This window comes from Canis lupus, chromosome 6 (genome assembly GCF_048164855.1).
Source record: "Canis lupus baileyi chromosome 6, mCanLup2.hap1, whole genome shotgun sequence".
Lineage (NCBI taxonomy): Eukaryota > Metazoa > Chordata > Mammalia > Carnivora > Canidae > Canis > Canis lupus.
The window spans coordinates 48,260,509-48,277,159 of record NC_132843.1 but is presented as its reverse complement, the minus strand read 5'-3'; the positions used below and the strand labels follow the sequence as shown (position 1 = coordinate 48,277,159).

The following is a 16,651-nucleotide window of genomic DNA, read 5'->3' as shown; positions in this document are numbered from 1 at the left end:
TGGTTGTGGGAACCCATACAATGGTACTGGAATCAGAATCATAATCTTTCAAGTCAAGAGAAACAGCTGCTGACCTAAAAGTGGGCTCATAAGGCCAAAAACAAGATGGTTGCTGAATGGCAGGGTTTAACACAAAATGGAATACTTATCGCCTTCTTCCCAGTAGTTATTATGACTAAACCATGGAAATTTGGACTGGCTAATTCTGCCTGGAAGAGTCCATTGGAGGGTACTTTAAGGAACCAGATGAAGGAGAAGTGCCACCACAACATGATGGAAAGCTGTCACATATTGTCTTTGTTCTTTTCTCAGCATGCTGGGCTGGCAGTGAACCAGTGCTGCCAGGGATGGGATTGGAGGGGTAGAGCTGGTGTGAACTGCCTCGGAAAGCCAAAGTCAGGAAAGCCTGGAAGAGAAAGTATAAGCCCCTATCCCTTAAGGACAGTGAGAACCCAGCTCAGTGGTAACAAGTACCAACTAGGGGCTTGAAGACTGAGTGAACCAGAGTTCTAGATTTCAAAGATGGGCTGAGAGAGCAGGAACAAGGAACAACTGAACAAGACAGCATAGGATGATTGCCAGGAGGAGCCCAGCTCCCATTCCAAGAAAACTGCAAAAGCTTTTATGCCCAACGAAGCTTCAAGACCAGCTCAGCCACAGGACATAAAGCCAACAGATATGCAAGAATCAAAGACAGTTCAAATTAAACATCAACTTCAAAGGTTCTGTTAATATGACATCTGAAGTTTGCTTCAAAATAATGGGGAGAGGATCCCACATGTACAGACTAAACAAGACTGGCCCTCCAAACAGTAAGATATAAAAAGTTCTTTTTTCATTCAGGATACATCATTCTGAATGGAGATGACAATAGCTAAAAATTAAACATATTCATGAGAGGTACCAGCTAATATTGTTAGTGAGGAAGGAAACTTTTCCTGTAATGCAAAATTTCCCTTCAATTTACATCTACATAAGGATAAGAGAAGATTCAAGAAAGCAGTCACCTTTATGCAGAGTTTGAGAGCAAAACCATACAATGTTGTTTCCTTCCCAACATTAAAATTTTTAAATAAAGGATGATTCCATCCTTAGAGCCTAACGTCTTATTTTCACAGTTTTTGTTACCAGTATTTTATCTTACAGCACCCGAAGAAGCAGAGCAATGCTACTGTGTTTATTGTACCAATGAAAGAAGTAAGGCCCAATGAGATGGGAGAATGTGTCCAAACTCCAGCAGCCCCGGTAAGTCAGGACTTACCTTAGCCTCAGTCTGTTGGCTCCAAATTCAGGCGCTCTTTGCTATGTGATGCTACGCCACTCAGTTCCACGGATTTCTTCTAATTGTCAGTTTGGTAGCCCATCCTGATACTTTGTCTTGTACAGTCTTTCCAGCCTTGACCTAATAAATGATGGAAATATAGTTCTGCAGTATACTTGGCCCTTGAACAACACGGGTCTGAATTGTGTGGGTCCCACTTATACATGGAATTTGCTTTTGCTAAACATAGTACAGTTCTGTAAATGTATGTTCTCTTCCTTATGATTTTAATAACATTTTCTTCTCTCTAGCTTACATTATTGTAAGAATACAATTTATAACACATATAACATAGAAAATTAGTGTTAATTAACTGTTCATGATATCGGTAAGGCTTCTGTCAATAGTAGGCCATTAGTATTTAAGTTTTAGGAGAGTCAAAAGTTATACATGAATTTTCCACTGCTCAGAGGTTGGCATTCCAAACTCCATATTGTTCAGTGGTCAACTGCATTCTGATGTGCCGGGATATTGTGCTACTTTTTTGAAAATCCAAGTATTTTCTGGTATTTTTCCTAATGTAGCACCATTATTTCAGTATTTCAAAAAATTAAAACTCTAAATTATGTGTATTATGTATGGGGTATATCCAGAGAGTTCTATAGTGCATTTACATTTTATATTAAATAGAAATGACTTGGATGTGTCTGGGTGACTCAGTTGGTTAATCATCTGCCTTCCCCTCAGGTCATCATCCTGGGGTCCTGGGATGGATCAGCCGGAAGTCTGCATCTCCTCCCTCCACCCCCTTCACCTCACACTCTCTCTCTAGTAAACAAAATCCTTTAAATAAATAAATAAATAAATAAATAAATAAATAAATAAATCAGACTTGCTTTCTGCTTTCTCACTACATTGCTTCCCTTCTAAGGCCTGTTCTACAGTGTTCTTAGGTTGTATTAATTCCAATTTCTAAATTACTAGTGAAGCTGAGTATTTTTTGTTCTCATAGCTTTTTATTTCCCAGATCTAGTTTGGGCACAGTTTCCAGAAGCCCTTGATGGACTTTGAATGGGGGTGAGGGTGGGCATAGGGTCTTAAGAAGGGGACCCACAGAAAATGGAGTGGCCTGGGGTGAAGAGGAGAAAAGCTGAGAAAACTGTAGATTAGCGATCTTCCCTTCCTTTCCCGTGAGCACCAAACCCATTTTCTGAGAAACAGATGGCTCTCCCATTGGATAATTTATTCTAACTTCTTCCCAGCTTACCCTTTCTAGAATATTTAGGCTGGAAGGACACAGGAACAACAGTCCTTGGCTCTCTCCCATGTTCGTCAGTGTCTCATGACAAAGTGTAGAAGATGATGGCACCATACAATCTTTTTTATAAAATACTGCCAGTAAGACCAACATTAGTGCCAGTATTTCGGATTATTAAAATGTAAATATGACCGCTATTGTCATTTCTGTTCAGTACTGCAGATACTAAGCCTGGGTACTGGAACTCACCAAGTCAACTACTATGGCTACCATGAGTTAAAGGTTGGTACATATAATGTAATGAATTTTTTCCAGAACCCGAATTTCCCTTGATAAAGGATTGGTCAATTCATTTATAATACATTCACACAGTGCATAATTATAGGTCATTAAAAGAGTGAGTTACATTTAGAGGCACCTGGGTGGCTCAATTGGCGAAGCATCTGCCTTAGGCTCATGATCTCAGGGTCCTGGGATCAAGCCCTATGTTGGGCTCCCTGCTTAACAGGGGGTCTGTTTCTCCCTCTTCCTTTGCCCCTCTCACTGCTTGTGTTCTCTCTCTTTCTCTGGCAAATAAATAAACAAAATCTTAAAAAAAAAAAAAGAGTGAGTTACATTATACATACTGACATCAAAAGTCAAACTGTACTGTTAAAGTGAAAAAGGCAAGTCTGAACAGATAAGTCCATTTGTGTATTTAAACACATAATCTCATTCATGTAGGGGAAATTCCACAACCAGCATATCTTCTATTTCTCATTCAAGTTGGTTACCTCTATGCCTGTATAAAAAGAGGTCTGTAGAATTTACTGGACTGCCTGACAATACTTAAATGCACATAAAATTTATTTAGCATGCAAATAGAGTATCCAATTTCCTTAAAATGTAAAAATAAATTAGGAGGCAAACTATGAATTGAATGCAAAATAATTTTTTTTAGCAGGGAGGAAGCAGGCTGCCAGCCAATACAATGATGCCAATTTCAAGCAAGACAAGCCAGGAAGCACCTCTAAAAGACTGAAGGGAACTGCCCTGTCTGTAAGGTGACTCTTCTCATGAAGAGTGAGATGCTCAGTGTTTCCTGTCCTGATAACAGCAAAAGGGTTGTCATCATTAGTTAACAGTCCATTACTGAGTCTGAATCCAGGGGTTCTCTCATACCCTTTCTCTCCCCCTTCCTTTTATTAAAAGTCAGTGAGAATTCTTTCCTCTCTGGCTGAGGAAAAAAGAAGAAGCAGATCAGGGTGATCTCTGTCTATTCGTTGCAGCTTTGTTGCCAGAAAAGGGGACAGAGGTCCTGACATTTCATTAGCTGCTGCTGTAGCAGGCTGAAGGACATGCCACATGACTTGACCATGTTACTCACAATGTTATGGAGAATTTAATCTAAGGTTCAGGGTAGGTGCTATAATATAACAGATTTGACAGATACTAATGTCCATTACTTTTATTATACATATTTTGCTATTAGCTATGCTTTCTAATTCTCTTATGACTGCCAAGAGCTCACTCTTTTTTTTTTCCTGGTAAATTCCCTTGCTCTCTCACACCCTCTCTCTCTCTCTAGCCCCCCCCCCCCCAATTATTTTAAAATATACAACTTTTACTCTGTATCCCAGATGTTTATTCTATCAATAATGGTTCCATGTACATCAAAAAGTTAAATAGCTTTATTTTTTAGTAGATTCTTACTTTGCTTTCTAAAAATGAAGACAGAAAAAATTTAAATGTGTTGTTCTCATATATTGTGTATATATACCTGGAAAACCTGAGAGGATTAACTTAGGAGCCATTGTAAACAAGAAGAAAATTCAGTAAATTGTCTAGATACAAAATTAATACAAAAAAAAATCAGTAGGTGTCCAGTACACAAACAACAATTAACTAATAGATGTACCAGAAGAAAATATTTATACAACAATCAATATACTAACTTCTTAGAAATACATTTAACAATAAACATGCAAGATCTCCAGTAAAAAATAAATTTATTATTAAAAAAAATAAGATATTAACTTAAAAAAAATGCAAGATCTATATTAAACAATTTTAATCCTAGTTTAGAAATGTCAATTAAAAAATTTAAACTGGGGATCCCTGGGTGGCACAGCGGTTTAGCGTCTGCCTTTGGCCCAGGGCGCGATCCTGGAGACCCGGGATCGAGTCCCACGTCGGGCTCTCGGTGCATGGAGCCTGCTTCTCCTTCTGCCTGTGTCTCTGCCTCTCTCTCTCTCACTGTGTGCCTATCATAAATTAAAAAAAAAAAAAATTAAACCGGGGGATCCCTGGGTGGTTCAGCGGTTTGGTGCCTGCCTTTGGTCCAGGGCGTGATCCTGGAGTCCTGGGATCGAGTCCCACGTCAGGCTCCCAGCATGGAGCCTGCTTCTCCCTCCTCCTGTGTCTCTGCCTCTCTCTCTCTCTCTCTCTCTCTCTCTCTATGTCTATCATAAATAAATAAATCTTTAAAAAAAAATTTTTTTTTTAATTTTAAACTGGGGCAGCCCCGGTGGCTCAGCGGTTTAGCGCCACCTTCAGCCCAGGGTGTGATCCTGGAGACCCGGGAAAGAGTCCCACGTCGGGCTCCCTCCATGGAGCCTGCTTCTCCCTCTGCCTGTGTCTCTGCTTCTCTATCTCTCTGTCTCTAATGAATAAATAAACAAAATCATAAATAAATAAATAAATAAATAAATAAATAAATAAATAAATAAATAATTTAAACTGAGGGATATAAAATAGTTAAATAGAATAGTATTTGTTATTGGCTCAGAAACTTAAGCATTATAATGATGAAAATCCTCCCCAAACTATTATATAAACTTGAAATGATGAATAAAGATAACAAACTTTTTAAAAGTAAACTTCTAGTGTTCATAGGGAAAACATATCTTTATATGTTTCAGGAAAAAAAAATCTAAAAAAGAAAGAACTAGCCCTTCCAGATGTTTTTTTTTTCAGCTTTATTGAGGTATAATTGACATATTAAAATTGCACACTTTTAATATAAACATCTTGATGTTTTTGGATATATGCACATACCTGTGATAATATCATCCAATCAGATACTGAACATATTCATCCTCTCCAAAAATCTCTTTGTGTTTTTTTTTGTGTGTGTGTGAGTTATTGGGGGTTTTGGGGGGAAGGTAGGATATTGCTAAGAATACTTAAACATGAGATCTATCTTCTTAGTGTATTTAGGTGCACAATACCATACTGTTAACCATAGGTATCATGCTGCACAGCATACCTCTAGAACTTACTCAGCTTGTGTAACAGAAACTTCCTACCCATTGAAAAACTCAATTTCCCTCTCCGCCTCCTCCCAATCCTCTCTCTTAAACCCTGGTACCCCTAATTGCTTTGTTTTCCACAATTTTACTTTGTCTTTATGAATTTAACTAATCTAAGTACCTCATATATAATAATAATGCTCTATTTGTCTTTCTGTGACTGGCTTACTTCACTTAGTATAATGTCCACTATGTTCATCCATGTTGTCACAAATAGCAACTTTTTTTTATAAATTTATTTTTTATTGGTGTTCAATTTGCCAACATATAGAATAACACCCAGTGCTCAAGGCTAGATAATATTCCATTATATATTCATATGAATACACACACACACACACACATCTTCTTTATCTACTAATCTGTTGATGGAAATTTGGGTTGTTTCCATATCTTGGCTATTGTGAACAGTGCTGTAATAGAAAGGCACAGATATCTCTTCAAGATCTCGATTTCAAGTCTTTTGAATATATACCCAGAAGTGGGATTGCTGAATCATATGGAAATTCTATATTTAATTTTCTGAGGAAACTCCATACTGTTTTCAGTAATGGCTACACTATTCTACATAGCAGTGTATAAGGTTCCAGTGTTTCCACAACCTTGCCAACATTTGTCTTTTTTTTTTTTTAATATAATAGCCATCCTAACATGTGAGGTGATATGGTCTCATGGTGGTTTTGAACCTCATTTCTCTGAAGATTAGTGATCTTGAGCACCGTTTCATATACCTGCTGGCCATTTGTATGTCCTTACAGAGAAATGCTTCTTTGAGTCCTTTGCCCGTATTCACATCCCTGTGAATGTCGTACCCAAGCTCAATGCCACAGGACGGGACCTGCTGCAGAACCTCCTGAAGTGTAACCCCGTCCAGCGCATCTCGGCAGAAGAGGCCCTGCAGCACCCCTACTTCTCTGACTTCTGCCCTCCGTAGGTTCCAGGACCTTGGCCAGGCTGGGCCCTGGCTTATTTAAGCCTCCTCCCGGGAGGGGAGAAAAAGCAGGGGATGCACGGTGTGCTGAGCTCCAGCTGTGCTGGGCCTAGCCGGGGTAGAGGTGTCCGGCCTGTGTTCTTCACTCCCTCCATAGACTTTATTTAATTTCATAAATTGGCTCCTTTCCCACAAAAAAAAAAAATCAGATTATTTGTTTTTTGCTATTGAGTTATAGGAGATTCTTATGTATTTTGGTTATTAACCCTTTATCAGGTAGATGGTTCACACATATTTTCTCTCATCCTGTAGGATCTTTCTCATCTGTTGATTATTTCCTTTGTTGTGAAGAAGCTTTTTAGTTTGCAGTCCCACTTGTTTATTTTGGTTTTGTTGCTTGTGCTTTTGGTGTCACCCAATAAATTATTGTCAAGAAGTCCTCCTCTCACATTTTCTTTGAGGAGTTCTACAGTTTCAGGTTTTTTTTTTTAAGATTTCATTTATTTATTCATGAGAGACACACATTGAGAGAGAGAGAGAGAGAGAGCGCAGAGACATAGGCAGAGGGAGAAGCAGGCTCCATGCAGGGAGCCTGATGTGGGACTCGATCCTGGGACCCCAGCATCATGCCCTGGGCTGAAGGCAGGGGCTAAACCGCTGAGCCACCCAGGGATCCCAGTTTCAGATTTTATATTTAAGTCTTTAATCCATTTTGAGTTGATTTTGTGTATGGTCCAATTTGATTCTTTTGCTTATAGAAATCCATTCTTACCAACACCATTTGTTGAGAGACTATCTTTTCACTGTTGTATATTCTGACACTCTTGTAGAAGATCAATTTACTATATACGTGGATTTATTTCTAAACTTGCTATTTAGTTCCATTGATCTATATGTCTGTCTTTATGTCAGTACCACACTGTTTTCATTACTATAGACTTGTGCTATATTGTTCAAATCAGAAGTGTAAAGCTTCAAGCTTTCTTTTTTCGCAACATAAGTTTGGTTATTCAGTGCCTTGTGGTTCCATATGAACTTTAGGGTTGTTTTTGCTTTTAATTTACATTTGCGAAAAGTACTATTGGGGTACTTTTGATAGATTGCATTGAATCTGTAGATTTCTTGGAGTAATTTGCACCTGTTATTTAACACTATTAATTTTTCCAATACATGAACGTGGGAATTCTTTCTATGTATTTGTCTGCTTTAATTTCTTTCATGGTGTTTTATTCTTTTTTTTTTTTTTAGCACAGTTGACACACTATGTTACGTTAGTTTCAGGTGTAAGACTTAGGGATTCAACAAGCTTATACATTATGCTGTGTTTACCACAAGTGTAGCTACCATCTGTCTCAATACATCGCTTTTACAATATCATTGACTAAAAGGCACTTATGCTGTACCTTTTATTCCCATGACTTATTCCTTCCATATCTGGAAACCTGTATCTCCCACTCACCTTCACACATTCGCCCAACCTACCACCGTCCCCCTCGTCTGGCAACCATCAGCTGAATTTCTAGGTTTGGTTCTGCTTTTTGTTTATTCCTTTGGTTTTTTTCACCAGTGTTTTATACTTCTAATGCATGTGTCTTTCACCTCCTTGTTTATTCCTAAGTCTTTTATTCTCTTTTATGCTATTGTAAATGGGATTGTATTCTTGATTTTCTTTTTCGATAGTTTACTGTTAGTGTGTATAAATGCAACTGCCTTTATTATGTTGATTTTGTGTTCTGTAACTTTGTTGAATTTGCTTATTAGTTCTAAAAGTTTTGTGTGTGTCTGGAATCTAATATTTTCTATATGTAAGATCATGTCTTCTGAAAATAGAGACAATTTTACTTGTTTCCTATTTGGATGCTTTTTTCTTTTTCTTACCCAATTTCTCTGGCTTGGACTTCCAGGACTAAGTTGAACAGAAGTGGTGGCCATGGGCACTGTTATCTTGATTTTGAAATGTACTAAAATGCAATATAATCAAAATAGTCTGCCACATGCACACAAAGAGATATAAGGATAAATCAACAGAAGAGTCAAGAAACATACAAATACTTATGAAGGCAGTTTGAGACTTTTTGAACACTTCAAATCAAAGGTAAAGATGAATTGTCAAGTCAGTCAGAGACTTTTGGGGAGCCATCTAGTGAAAAAAAATATTCTATCAACCTCGTTTCTTACATCAACACAAGTTTTAGCTGGATGAAGTATACAAAAGAAAAAAATGAGATAATGAAAATACTGGAAGAAAATATGGAAGAATTTTAAAAAGCAGCCTCTGACTTGGGGTTTTTTTAAAGCCTGGCATGACATGGCTTCTCCACCATTTGGGTAAGATCAAGAGAAATGTAGCTACCATCTTATCAGTGTAATATCTGACACATCTCTATCTGAGGATAGTATATTGAGTGGACTTTTGGATCAAAGAGATGGAATAGGAGCTTGCTCCATCCACTTCTTGTATCAACCTGGTATTGCAGTACCTCCAGGAACAGTGCAGCCCCTAAAAGGGATAAAAAATAAAATAAAATAAAGCCCAATGTAACACCCAAACACCATGTAAAAAAATCAATAGTTTTTATGCATAAAAATTTTTAATTTCTGTGAATAAACTCAGGGAAAATATTTTCACAGTACACAAGGATCTACAAATCACTTTTAAAAAGTGGAGGAAAATGGAGAAATAGGGCAAAATACAAATAGTTTTAAAATAAGAAGATGTTGAAGGTTTCCCATATTAGGAGAAGTGCAACTTAAAATCACAATAAGATTCTTTTTTTCACCCAACATATTGGAAAAGAACAAAAAAATTGATAAAAAGTAGTCTTGGTGAGAGTGTGGTGTCACATTTCTCTGAAGGGCAATGTCAGCAGTATCTTTACATGATACGACCATAAATTTTGATCCATCAATTACTCTTCCAAGTGTCTATGCCTAAATTACATTCCCACAGAAGAAATGTATGTACACAGAAAATCACTTAATATTGTGTTGATAGCCAGTGATTGAAATTAACCTCTATGTCTTTCACTTGGAGAGGAGAAATCAACTCTCACATGTTCAACCAATGGAATACTTTGTAACTGTTAAAAAGAATAAGACATACTTCATTCTGATCTGACCTGAAATGAAACCAAACTACAGTTGACGCTTGAACAACACGGAGGTTAGGGGTGCCCACTCTTCACATAGTTCAAAATCTATGTAGAACTGTTTACTTCCCCAAAACATAACTCCTAATACCCTGCTGTTGACCAAAAGCCTTGCCAGTAACAAAAACAGCCAATTAACACAAATTTTATATAGCATATGTATTATGTACTGTATTCTTAAAACAAAGTAAGCTAAAGCAAAGAAAATGCCATTAAGAAAATTATAAGGGGGATCCCTGGGTGGCGCAGCGGTTTGGCGCCTGCCTTTGGCCCAGGGCGCGATCCTGGAGTCCCGGGATCGAATCCCACGTCGGGCTCCCGGTGCATGGAGCCCGCTTCTCCCTCTGCCTGTGTCTCTGCCTCTCTCTCCCTCTCTCTGTGTGACTATCATAAATAAATAAAAATTAAAAAAAAAAAAGAAAAGAAAATTATAAGGAAGAGAAAACACACTTACAGTACTGTGCTGTATTTACTTTAAACAGTTCACGGATAAGTGTACACATGCATTTCTGATCCACGTTGCTCAAATCAGCTATCATTTTAAGTGGTTATCATTGTTTCTGGTGGTGGTGGACTGGTGTTTCAAAGCAAGTTATGGAGGCACCTGCGTGGCTTAGTCAGTTAAGCATCTGACTCTTGATTTTAGCTCAGGTCATGATCCCAGGGTCCTGGGATCCACCCCTGCGTTGGGCTCCCTACTCAGTGGGGAGTCTGCTTCTCCCTCTGCCTCTGCCCCCTTCCCCTGCTCATGTATGCAAGTGCTCTCTTTCTCTCTCTCAAATAATTAAATAAATATTTTTAAAAATAAGTAAATAAATAAAGTAAGGTATGGAACAATCCATATTACATATATATATTTGTATGAATCAGATGGCAAAAAACTGGCAACAAAATAATACTTTTCACCACCTCTGGAGAGCAAAACTGGAAGACCAGAGGTTGAGAATGGAGATAGGAGGATAGCATGCTTTTTAGAGAAAACTCCTAGTATTTGCATTTTCCACCTTCTGCATATTACTCATACATAAAAAAATGAACCTTGTCCATTAAGAGTTAAAAAATAAACTTTATGAAATAATTTGTGGTATTTCTTGGTACTTTATTTATTTTTAAAGATTTTATTTATTTATTCATGAGAGAGAGAGAGAGAGGGGCACAGACATAGGCAGAGGGAGAAGCAGGCTCCATGCAGGGAGCCCGATGCAGTACTCCATCCTGGGACTCCAGGGTCACGTTCTGAGCAGGTGCTCAACCGCTCAGCCACCCAAGCATCCCTTTTGGGGACTTTTAAATGTGTTCTTATTGTTGTACATTCTCAGTTTTTATAGGTACTAAATTGAAAGTAAGCAGAAAAGATGTTAATTTGAAAGTTCTTTATAATGTAAATTGTCATGTTTAAGATGTGTTTTAGTTGATTTTTAAAACTTTATCTTGGCTTACATACAAACATAAATCTTTCATGCATTTGCTTGAATTCATGCACAGAGCTCCTGGGTGGCTCTGTGGGTTAAGTGACTGACTCTTGATTTCCACTCAGATCATGATCTCAGGGTTGTGAGATCAAACTGAGTCAGGCTCTGTGCTTAGCGCGGAGCCTGCTTGAGATTCTCTCTCTTTCCCTCTGACCAACCCCTGCTCATGTGCGTGTTCTCTCTCACTCAAAAAAAAAAAAAAAAAAAAAAAAAGAGAGAGAGAGAGAGAGAGAGAGAGAATTCACGTACAAATCTCTTCTTGGAACATGTGCTGTCATATTTGGTATGACATAGCTACCCCACCTAGGAAGGGGCACCCCAGAAGCCAAGTCCCAAGCTGGTGTATGATCTTTGTAGCAATAATAGGGCCTTACTTTCCTCATTATTTTGCATATAGGCCACCATTTGATCTTGATCTTTTTTTTAAGGACTAAATAGATGCAGCTATCTATATGTAAAGAACTGTTTTCAGTTGTCCTTTGTATTTTCATAGATAAGAGAATTGCAGCCTTGGTAGTTGGTCCTTCCTTCTCTCTTTTTCTGCTTCCTCCCTTGTGGATTTGTCTACTTCTATGTCATAAATATGATTTTAAGAACCTTAATGGACTCCAAGAGGAAGGGCTTCTCAATGATTGCTTTAGGGTCAGCCTGGATCTTTTGTCCAGATTGCCTCATTTGAATTAAAACAACTGATTTTTTTTTCTTGCTTGAGGACAGTTTTCCACTTGGTTATTTCCACTTGGTATAGGAGCCTAAAGAATATGGAGGGTCGGAGAGCCCCACCTCCTGGCCTTTCAGAGCAAAGAGGGGAAGAAAAGTAGAAAAAGTCATTACTGTTTCTCATTACCTACCTTTTATTTACTAATGTTTGATGTAGATTTTGTATAGAAGCTGGACCATTTTTATTTTATATTTTAAAACAAAAATGTTCTCCTAAGTTAATTTGTTAAAAAGTTTAACAGCTGTATTTGTATTTTCTGCTTTTATTTTTTTCACAAAAAAAAAAAAAAAGAAAACTTGGAATTCTTTTTATCTAACTGGTAGCCTTTTCATTTTATTCAGATTCTTTTATATAATTTAATTTCTAATCACTTAATTTAAATGGAGATCACTTAATTTTACAAAAGGCTTATTTCAGCTACTTTCCTCTCTTTCAGAGAGAAAGGATGAGTTTTAGGAAAGGACATCAGTTTCTTTCAAGCAAGTGTTGGCCCCTAGTGGATCAAAAGTGACAATATACTTTTTTAAACTGGCTGACATATTGGGAAGAATATATTTGGGGAAAGCAATAAAATAGGCTGCTAGCGCAGAACAAAACACAATGCATTTTGCCAAATATCATAAATGCATTGGATGAAATCACCTAACACCATTAGTAGATCTGACTACTCACTAAATTTAAAACACATGTATAAAATAATATGAACAAAATTAAAATTAACTGCAGGGAACACTGCTAACAAACATGATGTCAAGGAGAGCAAAACATACGAGATATTTGGAAATCTCTTAAAAAAACAAATAAACCAAAAAACATTTTTTTAAAAAAATGCATAAGATTAGGCAATATACACAAGAGAAAACCCAAGCCAAATGCTCAGATTCATTAGCAATCAGAGAAACATATAGTAAAATAATAACATAGTACTCTTACCTGTTAGAATAGCCAATAAGTATGGAAAGAATGTAGGGATTTAAGAATTTTCATGAACTACTGGTGGGAATTTAGACTTGAATAGCCATCTCAACAGCAATGGGTGATTAGTCACGTTAGGTATGTCCTAGCAATTCCATTCCAGTTGAATGTACTCATATTCGCCCATCATGTATCACTTCGCAGCAGTTAGAAGTAAACACAAAGCATAAACATAGAGCAGCAAAGGTGATCTTTAAAATTGTGCTAAGTGAGGGGGATCCTTGGGTGGCTCAGCAGTTTAGCATCTGCCCTCATATCAGGGCATGGTCCTGGAAACCTGGGATTGAGTCCCACATCGGGTTCCCTGCATGGAGCCTGCTTCTCCCACTGCCTATGTCTCTGCCTCTCTCTCTCTCTCTCTCTCTCTCTCTCTCTGTGTCTCTCATGAATAAATAAATAAAAATTTTTAAAAAATAAAAATAAAAAATATAATTGTGCTAAGTGAAACTAAGAAACAGAAGTAAAGGTTATACGCAATACCATTTGACATATATCAATCTAAAATACATGCCTATAATGTATATATTTTACAACATACATGAATGAATACCCTGGAAAGTTTGCCTATGTTGGGTGTGGGGAGAGACAGTAAGCTGGGAATCAAGAATCAATATGAAAAGGAGCAATGTCCATGAAAACAGCAATATCACTTCCACAACTCTACATCTGAGGTCCAACATCAAAAAAGAGAGAGAGAGAGAGAGAGAAAGGAAAAAAAATAAGCAGAGGACATCAGGAGTGAATACACAAAATAAATGCAAATACGGAAAACATACAAGACTCAATGCTCAACTTCTTAGTAGCCAAAGAAATAAAATGTAAAGGGAGAATATGGTGACATCTTTCACCTAGCACGTGATCAAAATGTCTTTTAATGAAAATATCCTACATCACCAGGGGAACATTGGAAGAGGCACTTCTAAAGAGCTGGTGGTTTAGATTGCTAATCATTTGCCAATGACAAGGACATTAAGGATCAAGATAATCAAGTTCTCCAATTCCTCTCCATGGAATTCATTCCAAGGAAGTCATGGGATAAGAGGTTAAAGATATAAATATGTCTACTATCTACAAGAAAAGATAAAAACAAGCTAAATATTCAATAAGTATAAATTAAAAATAAATTTTAAAAAATATATTCAATAAGTAAACAGTTAAGTCATTAGGATTCATTCATAATGAGGAATTATGTAATACGTGAAATGCTCATGATATAATAATTTATGAGAAAAACTTGAGATTATATATACACATACATATATATAATGCCAAAAATACATAAAATATTAACATTAGTTACCTTTAAATAGTCATATTACAGTTTTCCTAAGGATTTTTGTTTCCTTCTCCACACATCCTTGTTTTTACCTAAGGTCACTACAAAATATACAATGAAAAAATATGTATTTCTATTATAATTAGAACATACATATTGATTTAAGATGCACAAGGACAGCTTGACTTGTCATGAACAGGTAATCTAAGGAAGGATAGGACATCTGATCTAAGCAGAAGTGCTACCCAAGAATGACAAAGTAATTGCCAGGAGCATTTCTGTGGATGTTATACTTTAGGAGCCAGATCTTTACAAAGTATACAGTGGGGGGAAAAAGAGACTGAGCAGGATTTGTCTTGCACTAGGACCCACATTGCTACAGCCAGATCACTTAGAGGAGATATGATGGGCAGAGTAAAACAGAAGGAACATATGGTCTGCAGTCCATTCACGGTCACTATCGAAAGGTCACCCAACCTGAGAAGTTTGGATAGATAAAGTCAGTGCCCTTTCCAAACAAAAGCTTTATATACCATTGCAGTTTCCACTGAAAAGGGATTTTTAGGGAGGTCTGATAATTTCTAGAAAGCTGCTAGCAGCATTTCACCAGTACCAGTTACAGATAGACCTGAAAATTCAAAGTTTTAGAAAAAGTATTTCTATCACTTGAAGAGCTACATAAAGATATATAAAGATACAATGGCACGGAGATCAGGGTACTATATCTGGGTTATGCAAACTCAGAAGTGCTTTTGCCAAAAATATTTATAGATTCTACACTGCCTTATAGGAATTTTGATGCAGAAAACCCAGGCTATGCCTAATGGAGACAGACTCCCAGTGGAATGGGATGGGTTCACTATGACACATTTCTTGAGCCAAGCCTCAGTAGTTGATGATCTAGTCCCCAGTGAGCAGAAATGCCTCAGTCTGGAGACCAGCTGTAGGTAATGTGCATAAAAAAGGAATCCAACCAACTCCTAAATAACTCTGAGAGTCAATGAGTTCAAGTTTGCATTCTGGAAAGGTCACTGAAATTATCAGCTGTGGTGGTGGACATGGTCCTACTGAGAAGGACACTGGCATCATAAAGGTTTAAGGGCAGTGAGCAACCTACCTCATAGGTGGGAAAGAGTGATCCCGGAAAGAGGAAAGAAGAAAGAGCAAGGAGGCTGGGAGGGTACCAGTGTGGGAACAAGTTAGGTACCCTTACTCATGTCTTTGTGAAAATGTGATCATCAAGAATCAGTAGACTAGAAATGAAAATTATATATCACCTAGACTGAGACCCAAAGATTTATGAAGGCCTACATATTTTATAAAACCATCACATTTTTTATTTCTGAAAACTAAGCAAGCAGAGCATTGGTGAACTATATCATGCTCTGCTGAGGTGTTTTTGAAAGCTAAATAAAGCAAATGTTTGGACAACATTGTTCTGTGGGAGATGATTCATAATACCGTGGGTAAGAAGAACCAAAGAAAGTTGTTCAAAACTCAGAGGAAAAGACCATGCAAACTTCAAAGCTTTGAGTCCTCTGTTTGCAAAATGGATGGAAATGAGCAGGAAGGAAGACTTAAATGTCACAAGTGACCCTGGAAATGGACACAGAGCTGAAGACTCAGAACCTATAAAGACCAGACCTTAATAACATTTAGCTTCTTCAAATAAGGCCCACTTCATCCTTCCCATTACGCATTCCATAAATACTTTATACTCACCAGGTACCAGGCTTTGCAAGGTTTAATAATATCATTGCCTCCCAGTGCTCTGATGGTTTAACCTGGCACAAATGTAAGAAGACTTTTATGACAAGTGTGAGAAGGACCTTTCCCGACCCGCCTACTATACCGGATCCCCCTCCCACTTCCTGCTTGGGCAGATTTATTTTTATAGTACTATATTCCTATTTCCTATTGCTCCTATTCCTATTATGGCTCCCTTTTATTTTACAAAAAGCTGTTCAGTGTTTTGATCTATTTCCCTACTTGTCCCCACTGCACACAAGGACAATACATGACCTTGCATTTATAGTCCTAGGAGCATGTCTTACACATCATAAACATCCTATAACCATCTGGTAATATTCAGCTCTACCAACAAGCCTTGATTCCTTGAGCCTCAGTTTTCTAATTAGTGCAATGGATAGGACAATTAAGCAAGAGTGGTATGACAGTGCTTGGCACAGACAGATATGTGTGGTGACACGGGCCTTCTGAGCACTTAAGCCCTCCTTTTCTTGGTAACATTAATTAATTTCTCATTCGGATATCATATCTTTACCTTCACACTTAAGTCATGTGATTTCAGTGGTGCT

At 37.5% G+C, this 16,651-nt stretch overlaps 1 non-coding gene across 1 annotated transcript; it reads left to right on the top strand.

The window, feature by feature from the left end:
• The first annotated feature begins 9,048 nt into the window (after positions 1-9,048).
• Positions 9,049-9,242, top strand: LOC140636159 (U2 spliceosomal RNA). Its single transcript, XR_012033477.1, has one exon. It is a non-coding gene; the product is annotated as a U2 spliceosomal RNA (small nuclear RNA).
• The last annotated feature ends 7,409 nt before the right edge of the window (positions 9,243-16,651 follow it).